General features: G+C 45.1%; 1 long non-coding RNA gene across 1 annotated transcript; it reads left to right on the forward strand.

The window, feature by feature from the left end:
- The first annotated feature begins 325 nt into the window (after positions 1-325).
- Positions 326-9,630, forward strand: LOC308184628. The gene is made up of 2 exons (XR_013942724.1): positions 326-928; positions 6,564-9,630. It is a non-coding gene; the product is annotated as an uncharacterized lncRNA (long non-coding RNA).
- The last annotated feature ends 696 nt before the right edge of the window (positions 9,631-10,326 follow it).

The following is a 10,326-nucleotide window of genomic DNA, read 5'->3' on the forward strand; positions in this document are numbered from 1 at the left end:
TTAAATTCCTGATGGCCTCATCTTTAAGAGTCGGATGTTATCACCAACCATGGGGCTTGTCGACCCCCATGGCCACACTCCCACATCTCCCCCTTCTTTATTAACATAAGAAAGCGCGATTAACACAAATTAAGAAGGCAGGACCAACACAAACTAAAACACAGAGAAAAGCTGCCAGGCATACTAAGTCTATGTTTAACAACCTTTGTAAAACCAGCCGTGGTGTTAGTGTTGGGGAGAATCGAATGGATGTTCTATTAATGTTTCTCAGGTGATGGATCATACGGTATAATTAAATATCATTAAATGTACTTACATTATCGAGTAATCTAGGTACACTGGAAACTTAGGGAGTACATTGAACAATCAAAAGAATCGTTGGAGGGGAACCCCGGGAGGGAATAGGTGCAACCTGACCTTGGATAAGGGCCTGGAGATGATGAAATGAGTTGAAGCAGAATCAAGGAGCGAAGGGAGCATGCGTCGAGTGAGAAAGGTGAAAGAGTTCAGCGGAGAGGAAGACTCCTTACTTCATCTGGACGACCACCTGGACGACCACCAGAGTGCGCCACGCATGTGCAAAGGGGAGGGGAGCTAATTAGAATGAAAAGCGAGGCTGATGTTGCAACCTGTAATGAATATGTATACCTGACGCAATATTGTATGTATAAATAACGGCTGGGAAGTAACGGGACTTGAAGCCAGATTTGGGCACCTGCCCCGGCTTCCAGCGCTGAATAAAGCACCTTCATATAATCACTTGGTGGTTATGTGGTTGCTACGCTAACATTTTGGCGACCCAGATGGGACTGCGTGGGCACTGCTGAGGCGGATCGTGTCTCGGTTTCGCTCCAGCCGGCACCGAGGGATTCTCGGGGAGCAGTCGACCACGACCGACCTCCGCTGCTCACGACGTACCACTGGAGCGGTAAGCAAAGGTGCTTTTAACTTTGGGTATTCGGTACCGATTTGGTTGGGAAAGCCTGCCGGTCAGACGCGGCGAAAGCCACGCTCGGTTGGGCAGGGAGCTCCCGGGGTAAGCCTAGGCGCCGTCCGTTAGACAGAGCGAAAGCTCTGCAGGTTCGGCATTGGTAACTGTATTGGTTTGTGCTGAAGGGTCAGCACCAGGTATTATTGGTATGTAGGAAGCGTGCTGCTGCTGCTCCGGCAGCTTTTTGCGAAAAGCACGCTGCTGCTCCGGCAGCTTTTGGGAAAGCACACTGCTGCTCCGGCAGCTTCTGGAAAGTGTGGTGTTGCTGCTCCGGCAGCTTTCGGGAGAGTGTGTTGCTGCTCCGGCAGCTTTCGGGAGAGTGTGTTGCTGCAGCTTTCGGGAGAGTGTGTTGCTGCAGCTTTCGGGAGAGTGTGTTGTTGCTCCAGCAGCTTTCGGGAGAGTGTGTTGCTGCAGCTTTCGGGAGAGTGTGTTGCTGCAGCTTTCGGGAGAGTGTGTTGTTGCTCCAGCAGCTTTCGGGAGAGTGTGTTGTTGCTGCAGCTTTCGGGAGAGTGTGTTGCTGCAGCTTTCGGGAGAGTGTGTTGTTGCTCCGGTAGCTTTTGGGAGAGTGTGTTGCTGCAGCTTTCGGGAGAGTGTGTTGTTGCTCCGGTAGCTTTCGGGAGAGTGTATTGTTGCTCCAGCAGCTTTCGGGAGAGTGTGTTGCTGCTCCGGCAGCTTCCGGGAGAGTGTGTTGCTGCTCCGGCAGCTTTTGGGTCCGTATTATAAGCTCAAAATGAAAAAGATTAAAGAAATTCTGGGAAAAGATGTACCTATCCCGCGGACATCCCCGCTGGGGTGTTTGCTAGCACACAGGAAAGAGGGAGGTTTTGGTCAAGAAATGCGGAAAGGAAAGCTGATTGATTATTGTAACATTTGGTGGCCACAGTATAAACTAGAGGACCAAGAAACTTGGCCTGAGAATGGGACATTGCAATATAATACAATTTTACAATTGATGCTATTTTGTAAGCGGGAAGGAAAATATGATGAACTGCCGTATGTGGAATTATTCTTTTATTTGCGCCGAAAGCCTGAATGGCAGCATGCTTGTGGAATAATGGTGCTTGAGGTTTCAACTGAGGAACGTTGTTGTGCATGTACTAAGGAGAGACGCTGTATACAGCATCAGGCAATAGAGAATAATAAGTATTATGGGGAAATGAATAATGGAAATATCGATTTGGAAGTTGCGCCGTCGGCTCCGCCGAAAGAGCCAAGACAGGGAGGGAAAAGAGAAAAGGAAGATAGCAGTAGTGATGGAGAATCCCCGACTTTAGCCTCCCCTGTGTCACATAGGACCCGGCAACAGCGAAGGGCAGGGGAAACTATAAATGAAGAGGGAAGGAAAATAATCGCTCCCCTCAGGCAAGGAGTGGGGACAGAAGGACCGGTATATGTTAAGGTGCCTTTTTCAGCTGGGGATTTAATGATATGGAAGCAAGCAGCCGGCACCTACAGGGAAAACCCAGATAAAGTAGCTAGGATAATGAAAATGATAATTAAAACCCAAAATCCCGATTGGGATGATCTCCAGGTGATCCTGGATACTTTGATGGATTCAACAGAAAAAGACATGGTATTACGGGCAGCCAGAGAGAGAGCCCGAGAAGATATACGTAATGGATTAGTGCTTGGAAACCTAGATCAAAACTTCCCCACCGAGGATCCCCAATGGGATTATAACACAGGGGATGGAATAAGGAGGCTGAAAAGATATCAAGATTGGGTACAAATCGGGGTACAGAATGCCATGCCCCGGACCATAAATTGGTCAAAATTATATAATGTCAGGCAAGAAAAAGCGGAATCACCTTCCGCCTTCTTAGAGAGATTGAAAGAAACTGCTAAGAAATATACAGATTTAGACGTAGAGACTGAGCAAGCTAAAGCTCAATTAGCACTCATTTTCTTGGGACAAGCCCAAGAGGATATTAGGAAGAAATTGCAAAGTTAGAAGGTGCAGATTTGAGAAATTTGGATAGGCTGTTGGAAATAGCCTGGAAAGTGTATAATAACAGAGAAAAGGAAACAACAAAAAGGCAACAACAGAATTTATTAGCAGTAATTCAAGGGAGAGAACATCTAAGGGATAGGGGAAGAGGAAATATTAACGGTCGAGGTAGAGGAACAAGGAGAGGCTACCCGAGCTCAGGGGGAAACTGGCTGGGTTTTAACCAATGTGCCCATTGTAAGGAGGAGGGTCATTGGAAAAACGAGTGCCCTCTCCGTGGACAGCTAACTATTGGTGGGGGAAATTTGTTCCGAAACCAAGAGGCAGCTAGGGCGATGGTTCTGGGGGAGTATAGCAGCTGACTAGGAGATCCGGTAGTAGAAACTAAAGAGCCCTTGGTAAAAATTCAAATAGGAAATAAGGAAGTAAAATTTCTAATTGATACAGGGGCCACATATTCAGTGCTCAATAGATTAAGTGGTAAAATAGGGGAAAAGAAGACTACTATTGTAGGTGTCACCGGGAAGGAGGAAATACGGCCGTTCTTACAACCCCTTGATTTACGGTTTGGAGGCAAAGAAATTACGCATGAATTTTTATATGTACCTGAGTGCCCTATTCCTCTTTTGGGACGGGATTTGCTAACTAAACTAAACGCTACCATAATGTTTGAAGATGGAGAATTGATTATGAAAATCCCGGAATCAAAAGTGGGACAAATATTAATGATTAAAGAGAAGGCTGTTCCTCATATACCAAAAGAGGTAGAAAATGCAGTAATGCCTGCTGTCTGGGAAACAGACGTGCCTGGAAAATCAAAACTAGCCCAGCCAGTAAAAATTGAACTTAAGGAAGGGGCCCGACCGGTACGGATTAAACAGTACCCGTTGAAGCTAGAAGCTAGGCTAGGGATAGTAAAGATTATAGATAAATTTCTTAGCTACCACATTCTGGAGGAATGCAAATCTGAATATAATACCCCAATTTTCCCGGTAAAGAAACCTAATGGGGAATACAGGCTAGTGCAGGACCTTAGGGCAATAAACGAAATAACAAAAGATATTCACCCAGTGGTGGCTAATCCTTATACATTGTTAACATCTGTAAAAGAGAAATATAAGTGGTTTACGGTAATTGATTTAAAAGACGCCTTCTTCTGCATACCCATTGACAAGGAAAGTAGAAAGCTTTTTGCTTTTGAATGGGAAAATCCACGGAACGGACGAAAGATGCAACTAACCTGGACAAGGTTGCCTCAAGGATTCAAGAATAGCCCGACCCTCTTCGGCAGTCAACTAGCTAAAGAAATAGAAGACTGGATTAACCAAGAACAGATCCAGGTACCAAAGGACCGATACTTGCTGCTACAATATGCGGACGATATATTAATAGCTACCGAAGGAGAGTCGGAATGTATTCAGGTAACTATTGATATTTTGAATCAATTGGGACTAAATGGGTACAAGGTTTCTAAACAAAAGGCACAAATCGCGTGCACAACAGTAATTTATTTGGGATGTGAAATTTCTCAAGGACAAAGAAAATTGGGAGTTAACCGAATACAAGCTATTTGTGAAATCCCCGAGCCGCGAAATCTGCACGAACTACGGGCTTTCCTAGGTATGGCCGGGTGGTGCAGACTGTGGGTAATGGACTATGGACTCATAGCAAAGCCCCTCTATGAAACCCAAAAGGCCTGTACATTTACCTGGGGAAAGCCACAACAAGAGGCCTTTAAGAAATTAAAAGAAGCCCTGATAAAGGCGCCTGCCTTGGGCTTGCCGGACTTATCAAAGGACTTTCAGCTGTTTGTGCATGAGAGACAACGATTGGCATTAGGAGTACTGACCCAGCGACTTGGGAGCTGGAAAAGACCTGTGGGGTATTTTTCTAAACAATTGGATGCGGTAAGCGCCGGATGGCCCTCGTGTTTAAGGGCCGTGGCAGCCACAGTCCTTTTAATACAGGAAGCCAGGAAGCTCACATTAGGGAAACGAATTGAAGTGTTCGTGCCACATATGGTGACTACGGTATTGGAGCAAAAGGGGGGCCATTGGCTATCGCCCAGCCGAATGATGAAATATCAAGCTATACTAACTGAGCAAGATGATGTAATCTTAAGAACTACTAACCTATTGAACCCAGCAGTGTTTCTAGGAACAACTGCGGAGGAGGGAGACCTCAGTCATGATTGCGTGGAGATCATCGAACATACCTATGCCAGCAGAACAGACTTAAAAGATCAGCCTCTGGAGAGACCAGATTGGGAACTTTTTACGGATGGAAGCAGCTTCGTGGAAAATGGGACTCGTTATGCAGGATACGCAGTAACTACATCAAAGGTAGTGATCGAGGCAAATTCCCTACCTCCGGGGACTTCAGCCCAACGAGCAGAAATAGTCGCCCTGACGCGGGCCCTGGAACTAAGCGAGGGTAAGAATGTGAATATTTGGACAGATTCAAAATATGCATTCGGGGTAGTCCACGTACATGGGGCATTATGGAAAGAAAGGGGAATGCTATCCTCACAAGGGACTAATATAAAATATCAGGAAGAAATATTGAAATTAATAACAGCTGTACAGAAACCCCAACAGGTGGCCATAATGCATTGTAAAGCTCATCAAGGAGGGATGTCAGAGATTGCAGAAGGTAACAGATTGGCAGATTTGACGGCCCGGAAGGTCGCGCGTGAAGTACGGAAAGTAATGGCTCTAATTCCATCGAAGGTAGGCCTCTCTTGTTTCAAATTACCTAAAAACCCAAGGTATTCCGCGGAAGATGAGAGACTTGCAAATTTGATGAAGGCCCAGAAGAATCCTGACGGGTGGTATGTGACTACGACAGGACAACTCATAGTGCCTCCTATAATAATGCGAGAAATTTTACAAATAAAACATAACGAATGTCACTGGGGTGCAGAAGCAATGGTGACCTATTTGAAACGAGGTGTCATCTCGGTACACATGTTAACAATGGCAAAATCAGTAATGTCAAAATGTGAGCTTTGCTTAAAGAATAACCCGGTAGCAAGGAAACATGCTGAGATGGGGAGAATTAGAGCTGGAATAGAGCCTGGAGATTACTGGCAAATAGACTTTGTGGAACTGCCTAAAGCAAGAGGTTATAAATACCTATTGGTAGGGGTTGATACTTTTTCAGGATGGCCGGAGGCCCTTCCCTGTCGCACCAACCAAGCAAAGGAAACGGTAAAATGGTTACTACGGGAAATAGTCCCTAGATTTGGTGTACCACTGGGTATTTCTTCAGATAGGGGACCACATTTCACTGCCAATGTGGTTAAGGAGGTTAGTAGGTTACTAGGAATTACCTGGAACTTACATACCCCATGGAGGCCTCAATCTAGTGGTCAAGTAGAAAGGATGAACCAAACCTTAAAAGGTCAATTAAGCAAAATTTGTCAGGAGGCTAGGATACAATGGCCACAGGCCTTACCGATAGCTTTGCTAAGAATTAGAATAAAGCCAAGAAGTGGGATGTCAGTAAGTCCGTATGAAATCATGTATGGAAAACCTTACGAGTCTCCTGAACCGAACCCAAATATGCATGTTACCGGTAAACAGGATATATATAACTATGTTCTATCCCTTGGTAAAACTTTAGCTCGACTGCGCAGCGTTCTGGTGTGGAACCGACCCCTGGCCTTGGAGAACCCAGTGCATGATATACAGCCAGGAGACAAAGTCTACATTAAAAATTGGAACGAAGAACCCTTGAAAGAACGGTGGGACGGACCTTACCAAGTTCTACTGGTAACCTTCACCGCTGTTAAGGTGGAAGGGGTAGATACCTGGATACATTATACTCGGGTAAAACGAGTACCGAGACTGTGGGAGGCGCAACCACTGGGCCCTACAAAGTTAAAGATCCAGAGTATTTGATATGATTATTTATCAAATTTTGGGAGTGTTTGGGGGTTGGTGGGTACTATCGTATTATGGCGAGATAAATGCTGCTTCTCTGAAAATACCTCAGAAGAAAGAGAATAAGACCACATATGTTGGAAATAATGCCACTCTGATTTGCAGGGTCAAAAGTGATTCCCCGATAGATCTGTCTAAAGCCCGGATTATACAGGAAAAGGCTCGAGACCCCCCGCAAGACCCCGATGCGATTTACAACAAGGGCGGGCATGAGGGATTATGGGAACGCTGGAAAAGGAAAAGGTGGGTAAATGAAAAGTGTCAAGGGAGAGAAGGAGGTGTAAAGCTGCACTCCCGGAACCTGACTCTTGAAGATCAAGGAGAATATAGGTGCTTGGTAAGAATTGGTGAGAATTTGAGAAGAAAAGAGGGCTATGAAATTAGGCCTGGTCATTGTTGTAGGTTACAGGGTAACAGTAGAGCCAGAAGGAAAAGATCAATTCAGCCTACAACACCAGGAATGCCATGGGTAGTAAGGAATCGAGAAGAAAATCTGATGATAGGTTTGATTAGGGATTTTGCAATAATGCAGAATGTGAGTCAGGTAACTGCTTGTTTACCTGTACCCAAGTCAGCAGGAGACCCTATACCATGGGGCATAATAACATCTTCATTGCCCCAAATTGAGCGGAATAAAACAATTCAGTGTAGAGCAGAAAAGACGGTGGAAACGGAGAAGGTCGAGGGATATTATAGGGAGAGGATAGTTGCCTACTACTCAGAATGTGAAAAGAAAAGAAACTATCAATTCACAAATTTAAACACCATGAGCGGACGACTAGGATGGTGTGAGTATGATGAGCAACGTACAAAATCACAAGAAAAAGTTAAATGGGTATGCGAAGAAGTAAATGAATCAGGAGAATTAGAAGGCTGGGATAGCGTATGGACCATGAGCATACTGCAGAGATATCAATATGGAGGAAATACTCCCTGGTGCATACAATGGACTGGTGAAAGAAATGATAGTCAAAGGGACCAAGAATATATGGCAGATCAAAGGGAAACCAGTAGTCGAGAACGAGTGAAGGCAATCCCGTGGTGGAACTGCACCCAGATACTGAACTGCGATACGGACCTGAAAACCATACCTTTACTCCCAGTAAAAATAGCTTTAGCAACCGGATGTGCATGTAGGGGACTGCGAGTCAACGGAAACATAACTAATCAGAAGAGCAACAAAAGAATCAAGGTAAATTGCAAATATTCAACAATACGGAGTATGGGATACTTCGTATGGGCCGCTAATGATGGAACCTGGACAACGCACCTGGGACTAGATGGTCCGGCAAAAGAAATAACACTAGGCTTACCCACCTTGTGTCCGCTTTGGAAGAAATCTCCTTTTAAAGGGAGTCCGATAAAATTGCAAACTAGAATAAGAAGAGAGGTAGACCAAGATGATGATTGGCAAGATCCCTCAACCGCGATCAGGATAGGATGGGTGATAGAATCACTATTTGCCCCAATAGCAACATACCGGAATAGGGAAATAATATATAGCTTAATGGGCCAAGTTAACAGGTTGGCAAAGGTGACCAGGAAGGGGTTCAAAGATTTAAATTTACAACTACAGGCCACAACCAGAATGACCCTGCAAAACAGAATGGCTCTGGACATGCTTTTGTTAAAAGAGCACGGGGTGTGTGGATATTTGAAAGGCAGAATTGACCATTGCTGTGTACATATTCCAAATGTAACTACAGATGTGGAAAATGACATATCCCAACTAGCTCAGGTGGAACATGAGCTAGAGGAAGAAAAACAAGAAACTGAGCAAAATTGGTTGGGGGCAACTTTTGAGGGACTAGGCCTTCATCTGGAAGGATGGCTCAAGTCCCTCTTACAAAGCATTGTGCTGTTGTTAATCGTATTTGCTGCAATGGGAGTAATGTTCTCGTGCGTAAAAGGAAAAATAGTTAGGAGTAGTGCATGGAATCGCCGAATAATGAGAGTCCTTGCTGGGAATCACCCAGAACATCCTATCCCACTTACTCCACCCCCATCCTATAATACTAGCGTTAACAAGCAGGTATGAAGGAATCAATAAGATAATAGACTAACGAAGATATGTTAAGATTATGTTTATGTGATTTATGATTTATGTTTACTAATCTATATCAAGCTATACTTACTAACCTCTATTAACCTGATTCAACCTAATAGTAATGAAAATACTTGCTCTTGGTATGAAGTATTTTCAAAGGGGGGAAATGTTAGTGTTGGGGAGAATCGAATGGATGTTCTATTAATGTTTCTCAGGTGATGGATCATACGGTATAATTAAATATCATTAAATGTACTTACATTATCGAGTAATCTAGGTACACTGGAAACTTAGGGAGTACATTGAACAATCAAAAGAATCGTTGGAGGGGAACCCCGGGAGGGAATAGGTGCAACCTGACCTTGGATAAGGGCCTGGAGATGATGAAATGAGTTGAAGCAGAATCAAGGAGCGAAGGGAGCATGCGTCGAGTGAGAAAGGTGAAAGAGTTCAGCGGAGAGGAAGACTCCTTACTTCATCTGGACGACCACCTGGACGACCACCAGAGTGCGCCACGCATGTGCAAAGGGGAGGGGAGCTAATTAGAATGAAAAGCGAGGCTGATGTTGCAACCTGTAATGAATATGTATACCTGACGCAATATTGTATGTATAAATAACGGCTGGGAAGTAACGGGACTTGAAGCCAGATTTGGGCACCTGCCCCGGCTTCCAGCGCTGAATAAAGCACCTTCATATAATCACTTGGTGGTTATGTGGTTGCTACGCTAACAGTGGGAGAGGCAGGCACTGAGTGCTGCCCAGCCGGGGGGCTCTGGCTGCCCCTCCAACTCCTGGAGTCCTTGTTTGTGGGTCCTGCCTATGCCAGCGAGACCCTCCCATACGCTGTTTTTTGTTTGTCCCTGTTCTGATAGCCTGTCCCTATTCATTCCTTTTTTTGTTTTCGTCCCTGTTCTGTTAGACTATCCCTGTTCCTGTTCTTCATGTCCCTGGTTAAGGTGTCTCCTGAATCACCCTTCTTTGTTCCCTCTCAAGGCTTTACTTTCCTGATGGCCTCATCTTTAAGAGTCAGATGTTATCACCAACCATGGGACTTGTCGACCCCCATGGCCACACTCCCACATCTTCCCCTTCTTTATTAACATAAGAAAGCGCGATTAACACAAATTAAGAAGGCAGGATCAACACAAACTAAAACACAGAGAAAAACTGCCAGGCATACTAAGTCTATCTTTAACAATCTTTGTAAAACCGTCCCTGGGAGAGGCAGGAACTGAGTGCTGCCCAGCCGGGGGGCTCTGGCTGCCCCTCCAACTCCTGGAGTCCTTGTTTCTGGGTCCTGCCTATGCCAGCGAGACCCTCCCATACGCTGTTTTTTGTTTGTCCCTGTTCTGATAGCCTGTCCCTATTCATTCCTTTTTTTGTTTTCGTCCCTG

Source organism: Anser brachyrhynchus (genome assembly GCF_964034855.1).
Source record: "Anser brachyrhynchus genome assembly, chromosome: W".
Classification (NCBI taxonomy): domain Eukaryota; kingdom Metazoa; phylum Chordata; class Aves; order Anseriformes; family Anatidae; genus Anser; species Anser brachyrhynchus.